Here is a 13,984-nt window from a genome sequence, read left to right on the forward strand (position 1 = left end):
TGAGACTGGAGATTGGTTTGCCACTAGTCAAGGCACAAGGCAAGGGGACCCAATATCGCCAATCATCTTCCTCACACATCTGGGAAGAACACTAGATAAGATTAAAGAAGTAGGTGGAGGACTTTCAATAAATGGCATGAGAATAAACTACCTCTGGTTTTCAGATGATATCATCCTGATTGAAGAAGACGCAGCAAGACTGGAACAGACATTGCAAACACTATACACAGAAGGAAAAAGATATGGACTAAATTTCAACTTTGAAAAAACTAAAATATTGATATTCGGACAACAGGAGTTACTGAACAGAGTTACAATAGTCAGATTTCAACTGGAAAATGTGGAACATTTCACATATCTTGGATGCCACATGACACATGACTTCGATCCCAAAAAAGAGATAAAAATTAGAATAACCAGAGCAACAACAATTTTAAAAGCCATGGACAAAATATGGAAGGGCCGAGCTATAAAGATGCAAACTAAACTGCGCATTGTAGAAACCTGTATCTTCAGCAGCATGCTCTATGGATGCGAGGCCTGGGTACTCCTAAGAGAATCTGAAAGGCGGATATTGGCATTTGAAAGGAAGTGCTATAGAAAGATCTTGAAAATAAGCTGGATACAGAAAGTGAACAATGAGGAAATCTACAGACGAATACAACCAAAAGAAAACCTGATCCAGAAAATAATCAAAAGGAAACTACGTCTATTTGGCCATATATGTAGAATGAATGATGAGAGAAAATTAAAAACGTTGCTGTTTGGATTGATTGAAGGAAAGAACAAAAGAGGAACACCAAACAGAGAATGGGGCGATGACATCGTCAAATGGTGCAGAAACTCTATACACAAACTGAGTCATCTTGCACAAAATAGAATGCAATGGAAGAATCATATCAAGATGGCAGATACCTACGGGCATTGGACCCATGGTTGTTGTTGATGATGAAGAACATGTCAAAAATAATTGGAGGATGAATAAATATTATAGATTGCGCGATGTGTGAGACCTTCGCTTGTTGGAGGACAGAAATGGCTTTAAAAAGTTCAGTGTAATAAAAATAATAATCCTCAGCCCGCTCATGGTATAAATGTATTATAGGCTTACAACTTTTCGTGAGTAAGAATCACATAAGAATTATAAAAAAAAAAATTAGAATGAAGCAAATTAATGAAATAATAGAAATATAGTGAAAAGCGAAAATTATTAAATAAAATTGAATAATACATTTCCTGGAAAGGTTCACAAGTTCGAGATTAAAAAGTTTTGCTATGAAGCAGAACGTTAATCTTGAACAAAACTTCTGAAAAGATTCACAGATGGCAGCACTATTGAACACCCAAAACTTTACAATGAATGAAGCAGTGCAAAGAAATAGTACGTGGTTTTGAACAAAAAACCTCTGGTTATGGAAATTGTTTTACTTTTAATATACGCACCAGGAATAACTCCAATGTATGATGAAGTATACACCAACGTGGATGTTCCCAAAACTTTAGACATCGTACACACACTACTCTCCGAGGACCACACCCTACACACACACGCACAAAATTAACACCAAATGACATCATTAGTTTGATTAAACTCACAATATCCGCCAACTTCTTTAAATTCAACAACTCCTTATATGTTCAAATTTTCGGTCTTCCAATCGGCGAAAACATCAGTGGACAATTGGAGTTATTCCTGGTGCGCATTGAATCACTTCTACTCCACCCTTCCCTCCCCCTCCCGGCATCACCTTCTATGGCAGATACGTAGACGATATTCTATGCATTGGCAAACCCTCACACATCTCCGCCTTACAAACATCCCTCAACGATTTTAGCAACAGACTACAATTCACCATGGAAACAGAACTGAACAAATCCATCAATTTCTTAAATCTTACATTAATCAGAAGCCATAACAGAATTGCCACGAAGATATTTCACAAGCCCGCACATGTCGGAAACTACCTCCATTTCAATTCATACCACCCATATTTCGTTAAAAAATCAGTCATCCTATCACAATTTATCAATGCTTACAAATTCTCCACCAACAGCAATTTTCTTAACACTGAACTCAGGTTTAAGAAAATTTAACACAGGTTTTCAAAAATCGTAACTACCCACGCATCTAATAAATTACGCGAACTTTACGGCAAAATGCCGTCTTAACAATAATACAACAAAAGCAGACTTCCTGACACGTATGGTCATCAAATTGCCATACATCCAAAACACATACAAGGCTTTCAAATACATTTTCAAAAACACGGACTATAAGCTAGTATTCACCACAAACCATAAATTAGGAACTCTCCTAAAACCTACTAAATCTCTCACTCATAAAGAATTATTCGAACACCACAAACTAGTCTACAAATTTCCTTGTCAAAAAGACTGTGACGTCACCTACACGGGCTCTACAATTAGGTCGTTATGGACTAGACTACAAGAGCACTTCAGGGATTGCAATATTCCCATTCCAGAATATCTGAACACGAAAAAACATCGCAACATCAAAAAGAAAAACAAACCACAGAATACAGGGAAGACTGAAATTGCAGCTCACGCCCTTGAACTAAAACACATTCCCCAAATTGACAAAGCCATAATCATTGACAAACAAGAAAACGAAACGATGCTTAGAATATCCGAAACGATTGCCATAAAATGCGATGGTAATTCTGTCAACGTCCACGGCCCCTACCTAATTTCCGAATGTTGGACGTTCCAAAACTTACAAATTAAGCCACGCCTCCGGCCATTTAGCGACAACAAATGCCCAAATTTGGCAGATACATCTTGCTGCCCTGACATAGCCCTACGGTCATTCCCACAAAGTTCCGACAATGGTCAGACGATGACCGAAACGGTCCACACCCCGTAAACCCTTGCCCCAGTTTCCACATAAGGATACCCTTCCCCTTCTTTCCCCCCCTCTCCCCACAACAAAAGAATATATATATATATTTATATATATATTTATATATATATTATTAATAGTAACCCGGGTTCCCAAACTTATTTCCCGTGTCTCAAGTACATCCCCATGTTCTTTCCCTCTCTCCCCCCCCCTTTCAACAAGAGCTTGGATTTAGAAAGCATCTTTAAACCAAAATCAAGGTATGTACATAATTTTTCCATATTTTTATTCTGCCATATTTGCCTTCTACACTCGCCCGTAATGCCCTAATATATATATATATATACCCTTTTTGAGTTATGTTAGCCAATGTATTAAATATAAGGGACATTCCTAAACAAAAACAGGCTAAAATAGCCGTTAATTATATTAATAGTGTTTTAGAGGAGTAGCATGGGAATTTCCCAGAAATTATACTTAAGTTTTACTTTTAATTTTTTTCAGTGTTCTTTATCAAAGTTTGTACATATTTCTAAACTAAAGGCTGCTCACTTTGTATATTGTTGTAATTGGCTGTGCTTGTGACGTTATATGTGGATGAAAGTGAGTTTACTGGCTTTCCAAAAATTTTTGAAAGTCAGTCCATTTTGTTTTTCCAAGATGATTATTTGCAAATACCGAATACTGCACATTTAGCCATTACTAATATAATAAATCTAAGTAGTTCGCCTACATTTACATTATTGTTTCAACAACGGAAATTATTTCAATTGACACAATTGAAATAGAAATTATTTCACTTGAAAGAGAAATGCAGGCTATTCCACAATGCTCACCTTGACCGATTTTTGTAGATATGACATCATGCGCAAAGAGAGGAACTCATACGCATGCTAAAATAGACGCTTTATATTTATTATTCTGAACCTCTTTCTTAACGACGGTCAGAGCCGACGCTAGGGTATTTGGCGCCCGCATGCAATTTCTGTCTAAGCGCCCCTGTAACGATCCGGGCGTGTGTGGTTCTTTTACGATAATAAAAATTTAAATTATTTGAAATTTTTTAAATAAAATTTGACCGAACAGCTACACGTTGGTTCGCTAAATGTAATTAACCGGGGGTGTTGGCTAGGCAGGATAATAATTAAAAACCCAAATATTCAAAAAATTCTCGAAAGTTAAAGCAAATTTTGATAAAGCCACTTCACTTTAATCGTTGAATATAATGATACAGGGATTATAGCCTTCTCACCGATCCGAATCGCTAACAAAATTAAAATTTATTTGAACTAAAGTTTAAAAAATTCTTGCATTTTACTAAATTCTTAGTAAGTTGTAAAAATTTTTTTAATAATTTTTATAAGTGGAACTATCTTTTAGGAAAATAAAAGAAACTCAAAATAGATGAGAAAATAAGAAAATAATTCAGAAATAATTAGAACATTTAATATAAGTATTCAAAAAATAAAAGCTTTACAGAATAACAGAAAATAAATTAAATTACATAAATATACTTGAAATTTTTTTAATTAAAATTTTAAAGTTTTTGATTTCATATTCAAAAAATTAGAAATAATGGACTTAACGTCTAATTCCGCACATATATCATTTTCAATAGCTATTAACGCCAAACTAACAAGCCTTTTTTGTGACATACTTGTTCTTAAGTAGGTTTTAATCAATTTCAACTTGGAAAAGGAACGTTCACTGCTCGCTACACTAACAGGTAAGGTTAATAGTATTCTTAAAGCAATTGAAAAGTTAGGGAAAGATAAATTATTGGACACAACAAAATTAAGAATATCGAAATACATAGTTGGCTTTTTATTAATGTAAATTATATATTTATAAGATCACGTTTTCGGCATATTAATTATGACACTATTCTTCAAAGTTTAGACTCTTTTTTTTTTTTTTTTAACTGCTGAAATTAACACGTTTAATTTCAGAATATTTCATTTAATTTCATTTAATTTCATTTAATTTCATTTAATTAATAGAATATAACGGCCATTTTCATGTAATATTAATTACGAAAATGGCTGTTATATTCTAGGCGTGTTTAGTTTCACGTGTGGTATCAGAATAATAATAATAATCTGTGTGTGTGTGTGTGTGTGTGTGTGTTCCTTCCAAATGTTCTCATAATTACAACCTTTATCCCTTCATAGTAAGACATGTTTCGGTTCCAGTTACTGCTTTTATTATTCTTTCTAAGCTTTTAGTTCAAATTACCGCACTTACTTCTCACCTCTGTACCCTCTTTAGTACGTCCATGTCTTCATTTTCTTCCTGTATGAAGCTTCCATATTTGTACCCAATATTCCAAGTGCGTGTGTCAGATTCTGACATCATTTCTCTTATACCAGCTATCAAGTCATCACACGTGTAACGTCGTTTAAATATTTTAAATCTCTACAAAACATTTTAATTGCATGTTAATAAAGTTATTTCGGTTTTGAAGTAAAGACATGAATAGGACGAAATGATAGGGCGAATCAGGATCACATAATCTCTAAGTTTTCAAATTATTTTATTTTGTCCACTCTGCAGCTCCTCGCAGCAGGCAAGTGAATTTGTCCAGCCTGTGTATATACTTTTGACATCGCTTAGTACCGCCTTTTCTTGATAGAGATAAAATCAAAACAGATTTTTTTTAATTATTATATTCGTAAGAGATGGTTATTGAAATGAAAAAATTTTTTTTCTCTTCTTTTAAATCCTTATAAATATCGAACTCAGTTTCATTTTGATGCAATTCACTGTCATGACATCTTGTATGGGATTTATCGTATTTAAAATAAAAAAAAAATACTATATTATCAATATAGTATTTTTCGCAATCTTCTTCTTATTGTGCTATCTTCTATCGAAAGTCAGCGACCATCTTGGCGAACAAACTGCGCTCTTGTGCTAATCTGAGCAGTTGTGCACTGCTCTTTCCTGTCCACGTCTTGATGTTGTCAAACCATGATATTCTTTTTCTTCCTCTAGTTCCTTTGCCATCAATTCTTCCTACCGAAATAGTTTGTAGAAGTTGGTATTTGCTGTTTCTCATGATGTGTCCAAGATATGATGTTTTTCGTTTCTTGATTATTTGTACAAGATGTTTAGCTTTGCCAATGGATTTTAAGACATCTTCATTGGTAATTTTTTCTGTCCATGATATCTTTAGCATTCTTCTGTATAGCCACATCTCAAAGGCTTCGATTTTCTTGATGGTTGTCGCCTTCAATGTCCATGTTTCAACTCCATAGAGCAGAATAGACCACACGTAACATTTCAGCATTCGGCATCTGACTTCCATGTTTAGGTCTTTATTGCAGAATAGTGTTCTCATTTTCATGAAGGACTGCCGTGCAACTTCAATCCTTGTCTTTATATCTATTTCTGGATCCCACCGTTCATTAAGCCAGCAACCAAGATATTTATATCTTGACACTTGATCAATATTTTTCCCATTGAGTGTCAGTTTCATTGATGAGGCTGGATGTTTGCTGATGATCATGTATTTTGTCTTGTTGATGTTTATATTTATTCCCATTCTTTGGCTTTCTATGTATACTCTGTCAACGAGTTTTTGGAGATCCATAATGTTATCTGCAATTAGCACGGTGTCATCTGCATATCGTAGGTTGTTAACAATCTTTCCATTTATTGTGATTCCCTCTGGACATTCTTCCAATGCTTTTTTAAAGATTACCTCTGCATATATGTTGAACAGGAGTGGTGAGAGCACACATCCTTGTCTCACTCCTCTTTTGATGTTAATATCACTGGTGGTAATGTTGTCTAATTGAACGGTAGCTGACTGATTCCAATACAGATTTCTTATTATTCTTATGTCTTGTTCGTCTAACCTTATTTGTTGAAGGATTTCTATTAAGTTGGTGTGTCTGACTTTGTCGAATGCTTTTTCAAAATCTATGAAACACATAAAGACAGATTTCTGTTTTTCTATGCATTTTTGTATCAATATTTGGGTACAGAAAAGGGCCTCTCTAGTACCAAAACCATTCCGAAAGCCGAATTGTGTTTCACTTAGAGTTTCTTCACTTTTTCTATAAATGCGATTCTGAATTACTTTCAAAAATATTTTTAATGTTTGGCTCATTAGACTAATAAGTCTGAAGTCACCACAGGAATTCGCTTTGGGTTTCTTTGGGATAGTGATAAATGTAGATTTGAGCCAATCTGATGGAAATTCATCACTTTCATATAATTTATTAAATAGTTTTTCAAGAAGTTTGATGTTATCTGGTTCGATTAATTTTAAAAATTCTGTTTGCACACCATCTGGTCCACTGGCTTTTCCTGTTTTACTTGTTTGTATAGCATTCTCTATTTCGCATTTCATGATTGCTGGTCCTTGAATGTTATTTTTATATTTATAGGCTTCTGTCTAGTATTATTGAAAAGTTCTGTTACATATTTTATCCAAATCTGTGCTTTATTCTCTTCTTCTAGAACTATTTTTCCATTTTCGTCTCTTAGAGACACTATTTGCTTTTTCCTCAGTTTTCCGGAAATTTCGTTGATTTTCTTATACAGATTGAAATTATCATGTTGTTTCTGAAGCAGTTCAATTTCAGTACATAAATTTTTCATCCAATTTTCCTTGGCTTCTTTTATTTTTTTCTTGATGATGTTATGTGTTTCTGTATACCTGGTTAGGTCTTTGTTTTAATACATTCTTCTTGTATCAATAAGAGAAAGAATCTCATCTGTCATCCATTCCTGTTGTTTTATATTATTCACATAACCTACTTCTTCAATACTTGTTGTTACGATGGCATTCTTTAAGCTATTCCAAAGAGATTCCACTCTTTTATTTTCTTCTATGTTAATCTGTTGTAATCGCAGGTTAAGCTGTGTCTTGGCACTTTTATTTATGTTCGGGTCTTTCAGTTTTTCTACATCAATTTTCTTTTTCTTCTTTTGTGATTTTTTAGCTGATTTTAATCTAAGACGTACTTCTGCAACTATGGGATTGTGGTCTGATGAGATATCTGCTCCAGGATAAGTCTTTGCACTCTTTATACTACTGTGGAATCTTTTATTTATCAGTATATATTCAATTTGATTTCTGACAATATTATGTTGGTTATCTTGAGGCGATTTCCAAGTGTACAGTCTTCTTGGTGGAAGTTTAAACCAGGTATTTGCTATTGTTAGATCTTCGTCCTGACAGAATTGGACTAGGCGATCTCCTCTGTCATTTCTGGTGCCTAAGCCATGTTCGCCAACAATTTCTCCATCACCCCCTCTTCCCACTTTTGCATTGAAGTCACCCATCACTATGTTTATATCATGTTTGTTAGGTTTTTAATCTCTTTTAGGTGTTCATAAAACTCTTCAACATCTTCTTCACTTTTGTCAGCTGTGGGTGCATAAGCTTGGATGATATTTATGTTAACGGGGTTTCCCTTAAGTTGTAACAGCATTATCCTTTCAGAAAATGGAATCCAATTTATTACTGATTTATTGATTTCTTCATCCACTATTACAGCTACACCATGTCGATGTTTGTTCTCATCATTCCCAGAGTAATACATTGTCATATTATCATGTTGACACTTTCCAGATCCTGGCCATCTTGTCTCGCAAATTCCCAAAATCCGGATGCCCAGCCTCTTCATTTCTCTTGTGGCATTTCTTAATTTGCCAGCTTCATACAGAGTTCTGACATTCCAAGTTGCAATTTTAAAAGTGAACACCATTTTGAGCCCGGAGATTCTTCGCACCCCTGTCCCATTTAAGGGACGCCGGGAACTTGGGGCCAATTGTAAGGGTTTGCTCGCCATAGTGGTTGTTCTGGAGATAAGGTAGAGCAGTAGTTTCTCCGTTTGCTTTCTGCTCCGCAGTATTACAGACGTACACAATGTAATCATATTGCCATCTGCAAATCTCTGATCACAAGCTTTTCCGTCATCATTTGGCTTCAACCTTGTATCAGTACTGACAATGCTGCTTCCCAATGTCAGGGGCGGTGACCCCAGCAGGTACTTATTTAATGGCGGCACTACTCGCCATGTCACCGAGTTGTCATTGGGCTTTGTGAGGTTTTAAGTGAGACAGAGTTGCCACTTCTGCTCCCCCACGCCATGATAGCTCAGTCGCTGTTGGTCCACGGCTGCTTATTCGCCAGATTGCTCTGCTTATATCGCAGCTAGCCTCCATATCTGAAGGCTGTTCCCCGATCCGCCACCTGGGGACGCACCCGGTAGTAGTCAGCTCTGCCCCGGGTTTTTCGCAATAAGATCAATATAGATATACTTCGTGTTCTGGAAACGGTTTTCTTTTCTTTTTTTTCCTCAACTAACCAAATCAGGAGAACATAAGTAATTTAAAAACAAGAATACATATTTAGGTATAAGATTAACTTAAGGTTATGATTAGGAAAACTAGTAATGGTAGGTCCTGGTAATTAAGGGACTGTGGGTATCACTGATTGTTGTTGCTGTTTTTATCGGATTTCCACTAGGGACTAAATATCTATTTATTCGAATCCATCTGTAGCCTACTAACAGTATTTTTTGTCTGTTAACTGTGTGTAAATTGTAAACAACCAAAGTTCTGTGCCCATAGTCCATACTAGGGGAAACAGCTTCAGACCATAACATTTTGCTCTCCTCGAGTTGAGAGTCAGGATGACGCACTCGAGCGTGAGGCATCTGCCACGTCTACACTGGTCCATCCAATTAGGATGTAGCGTGACCAGGAACTGGGTTTCACATTATGAGTAAATACCAAGAACAGTGATCGGAGCTTGCTCCATTCTTACTATGAGTTGTCCCAGTGTTGCACTACCAGACAACGAGTTGCCCTGGTGTTGCACTATCCAGGTATTTGCTTACGCTTGGACTCGCCAAACTTTATATATGACTATATTCGGCATGAAACTCTTTGAGTTTCTTATTCGACTATGAAACAATATGGAATGTAAAATCCCTTAACTTAAATAATTTATAATTAGTAGATAATACTGCTCTTGAAGACATGTTTTCACGCTACTACGATATGCAGTTATGCAATATCCTATCGCTGGATATGGCAGTAATATAGCATCAAAAAACAACATGATAACATCTCTTTCCAACACCGTAAATTCTTCTCTACTTCCGCTTGATAGTAGATAAATGTACATGCGAATCCAGGTGTATATCTGGGTCATATAAGGCAGTATAGATTACATATAGAGACAGGATGTATACTGTATATATCAATATTTTAATGATAAAAACACTGACCATCCCAGTAAGGATTTCAACATAGCATATGAACACGGTACAAATTTCTGAAGGCAGAAAAATATTAACATGTATTTGAATACCACCGTATTTTGAATGTAATGGTCACTTGGCCTATGGTAATCTTGATTTTCCGCTAGTCTGAATAAGACTAGGATATACTTGTTGCGTGTGTATTAAAAAAATATATTAAAAAGAAAGTAATATCTGTATGCAGTAAAATTCTTAAATATCGGATAAAGTTATCATCGCTAACTTATCTTTCATCCGGCTTTATCCTGATGATGTCGACATCCGTATTTGTATAGGACATAAGCGATTCTTTATTTAACCAAGAAGCTAATCAATCAGCTTATAATATTAATTACATTTGAACAAATGAAATAAACAAATTAAATGAGATATATCGGATTTTTTTTTTTTCCCGTGATATTTCTCTTCCGGATAACCTGGCCTTGATAGAAAACAGTAATGTTTTCTATCAAGGCCGGGAGACGCATGCGTGCGTGTCCCAGCCACATAAACAATTAAGCCTACGGTACATTAGTACTGTAGGTGACTAAATATTTCTGTCTATTTTTATTAATTTTTATATATATATATTTTTTTTTTGAAATTATCCACATTTTATCTTTATATATATTACAGGGTGATCAAAATGATAGTTAGCCTTAGCAGAGGTCGCAAACCAATCAGTTCACAAGAAGCGAATGAAGTTTGCTAGTGCCGTTGTGGCCATGAATATAACAGCGTTGGTTCCTGCAGTGCACGTGCCAAGGCACACGGATGTGCCTTACACAACTGTCTAAAAATTCTACAGAAGATTCTGCATTTCTAATCATTGAAGATAATTGACACAGAAGATGCCACTGCAAGACTTTGAAAGTCGACTGACATTCGCTTTAACAGTCCTTGATCGAATGGGGTTGAACTTTGCATAGCCGTGAATGATTTTGAGGGGGAGATAAGACTAATTTTCGCCTGAACAGAGGTGTGAATACTCACAGTTGCAGCATAACGATATCAGTCCTGACCAGCTGCGTACTATCGTTGAACACACTGTGCAAAGGATGCAGTTTGGCATAGTGAAAGTAAATAAAAATGTGTTATTTATGCTTGTATCGCGTTTATCCTTCTTAAAACTTACATCTACATTCGGTACATCATACAGCGCCCCTGTTTGTTAATTTTGGAACTACTTTTTTTCTTCTCAGATATATCGCTTTCCCATGAGGCAGTGTATTCTTGAAGTTTCGCAGCATTGTAAACAGTAGGTGGCGCTCCACAATGGCTTAAACAAGGTTGCTTTAATTCTAATCATTCTGCATATACTTTTAACATCGCTGAGTACTGCCTCTCCTTGAAATCAAGACAGATTTTTTTTAATTAATTAATTCTCAACAGAAAGTTAATGAAATTTGCAATTAATTTGTATCTTCTTTTAAATGTTATAAGCATAAATTGCAATTTCATTTTTGCTTAGGGGTGTGTGTGTGTGTGTGTGTGTGTGTGTGTGTGTGTGTGTGTGTGTGTGTGTGTGTCGCTTCCAGCATATTAAAAATAATTTTTTTAAAAAAAATTCGCCATCAGAGGAATTATCATAAACGCTATCCGTGGTAGTGCATAGAATTCGCATTCGACTTCATAATCATTTCATTTTTTAAAACTGATAACTCTTCACCGATAAGAAAATAATTGCGTGTGTTCCCTGGTCGATTTGCCTGTATGCAGGGTGAAAAACCTGAGCTTCGGGAGAAAAAATCCTGATATCCCCCGTATGAGATCGGCTAACTTACCTTTGATTTAAACAAACCCATACAAAGATTCCTGCGCTCATGACGAGAATTTGAACTTTTTTCCCTAGCCGATGGGCACAAAGTCCTGTAATGCCAAAATAGTGCTTATGCAGAAAATATCATTTTGTAATATCATTTTATTAATTAAAAACATGTTTTTGATTAAAACATTGTGATTCTATCAAAAAATTATATATTATCAATAAGGTTAGTATTGATAACTTCATTTTCAATAAAAATATTATTATTAAAATATTAATAACAAAAATGAGCCCATTTTAATATTTTTCATATGATGATCTCTCATATCGTATAACTTATGCTTTATTCTAAGCTTTTTTTCACATAAATTTGTAACTTTTGACAAAAACTTAGTTCAGTTTAATTTTGTATGAAATTTATAACACATTTTTTTGTGTAATATAATTTATTCGTATGCTGGCAATAAATTTATGTCTATATTTGGCTGCAGCCATGAAATTTTTTCACATGCAGGTAGAAATGTAGTTCGTCCTTTGCTTTTGGACACCAGTGTAGTTTAGAATAGTATTCTACAATGTATAGGTGCTACTTCATAGGACAAATGGTGATTCATCGTGTGAAACACAAACCAGTTTTTGGTTATGCACTGCACGTATAAAATTTCCTTTGTCTAATTTTTCCACAATAAATGGTCCGATCGAAACCAAATTTAAGAAATTTGAATAATTACAGTAAATTCTATGGAGTCATAGCGGAATTATTAATATCAGTAAATTTTTTGGTCAAATTTTTCCAATAAAAATTAATAAATTGTAACGAAATTTGAACCAATTTTTGTCGTACACAAAATCACAATTATTAAATTTCATTAAGTCATGGCGGAGTTATGCGTCATATATTTTCTACATGTCTCATTGCATTTTCTTCTTCATACCACAAAAAAAACTACATAATAATAATAATATACATTTTTTTCATGATTTTTTCAGAACCAAATTTTATTCAGTGACGTTCTTTTATTATTATTTATTTATTACCAATACGAAGTGCGCATGAGTATTTTCTCGCTAGTGTTTGCCAAACGAACAACTGAAATAATCATAAAAACGACATTTTTTATACGGATATTGCTTTAGTTGCGTATGATGCAGAACCAATTAGCTAATTGGTAATTATGTAATTATGCATCAACTTAACTTATAAATAATTAATTTCATGAATTTATTTCTTAAATTTATTTTTTTTTATTAGCATGCTCGGAATAAATTTATTTATTGCAAATGATTTACATTATTATGTATTCCATGATATGTGAAAAGATTAATATTTTGTTATTGTTTCGTATTTATGTTTCGTATTTATTAAGTGCAGAAACTGTAAGCATTTTATAATCATTTTGTGATTAAATTATAAAATAATTGTTTAATAAGAGTAATTATCTTTAATAAAGTTCTTCGGAAACAAAAAAAAAAAAAAACGTACGCTTATCTAAGAGTAATTAGGCAAAATTAAAAAAAACTTACAAAACAAGATTCTGACAATGCTGATACATGATTTGAAACAAATGTAAATGATTGCAACAGTTTTCTCTGAAAATTGGATTTGTAATTGTACACTAGAGCTGAAATAGCACAGATAAGTATATGCCATCGGTTACTTCTATTACACGGTATAACAATCATTCATGCACGGGAAAACACTTAACGGAATTGCTTGTATTCGTAGGGTTATCTCATATCGCATTGCAGCCAGTGCTACTTGAAAGCAAGAAACGCATAGCTCTTACCAAGCGTGTAGTGTAGCTGTAGGAAAAAGTACCAAAATCGTGCGTGCGTTTGTGTGTGTGTTGTTTTCCTACCAACGTAACCCTATCAGAAAGCAACCTATTTCCTACATACGTCATTGCATACAATGCACATATCACATGTAGCTTCTGAATAAGTGATTCACATTTATATTTATATTTTTGTATCCATATTCATATTTACATTTACATGTTTACATCTATATGTACGTATTCTTACATTTACATTTCTATTTTTATATCTACACATTTTACACTGTATAATCCAAACATTATGAATAAGTTATATTAC

The 13,984-nt window shown here is 34.4% G+C and overlaps 1 long non-coding RNA gene across 1 annotated transcript in view; it reads right to left on the reverse strand.

Moving 5' to 3' along the window:
- The window catches only part of LOC150093232 (uncharacterized), a 55,228-nt gene extending 41,614 nt beyond the window's left edge, over positions 1–13,614 (reverse strand). Inside the window, exons 1-2 of the long non-coding RNA XR_016550414.1 lie at positions 13,412–13,614; positions 11,907–11,991 (exon numbers count right to left, since the gene is read on the reverse strand). This is a non-coding gene — a long non-coding RNA (uncharacterized LOC150093232). The remainder of the gene's footprint in view (positions 1–11,906; positions 11,992–13,411) is intronic.
- Between the last annotated feature and the right edge of the window lie 370 nt (positions 13,615–13,984).

Source organism: Typopeltis vanoorti, chromosome 24 (genome assembly GCF_054136105.1).
Source record: "Typopeltis vanoorti isolate ZY-2024b chromosome 24, IOZ_Tvanoo_1.0, whole genome shotgun sequence".
In the NCBI taxonomy this organism is placed as follows: Eukaryota; Metazoa; Arthropoda; class Arachnida; order Uropygi; family Thelyphonidae; genus Typopeltis; species Typopeltis vanoorti.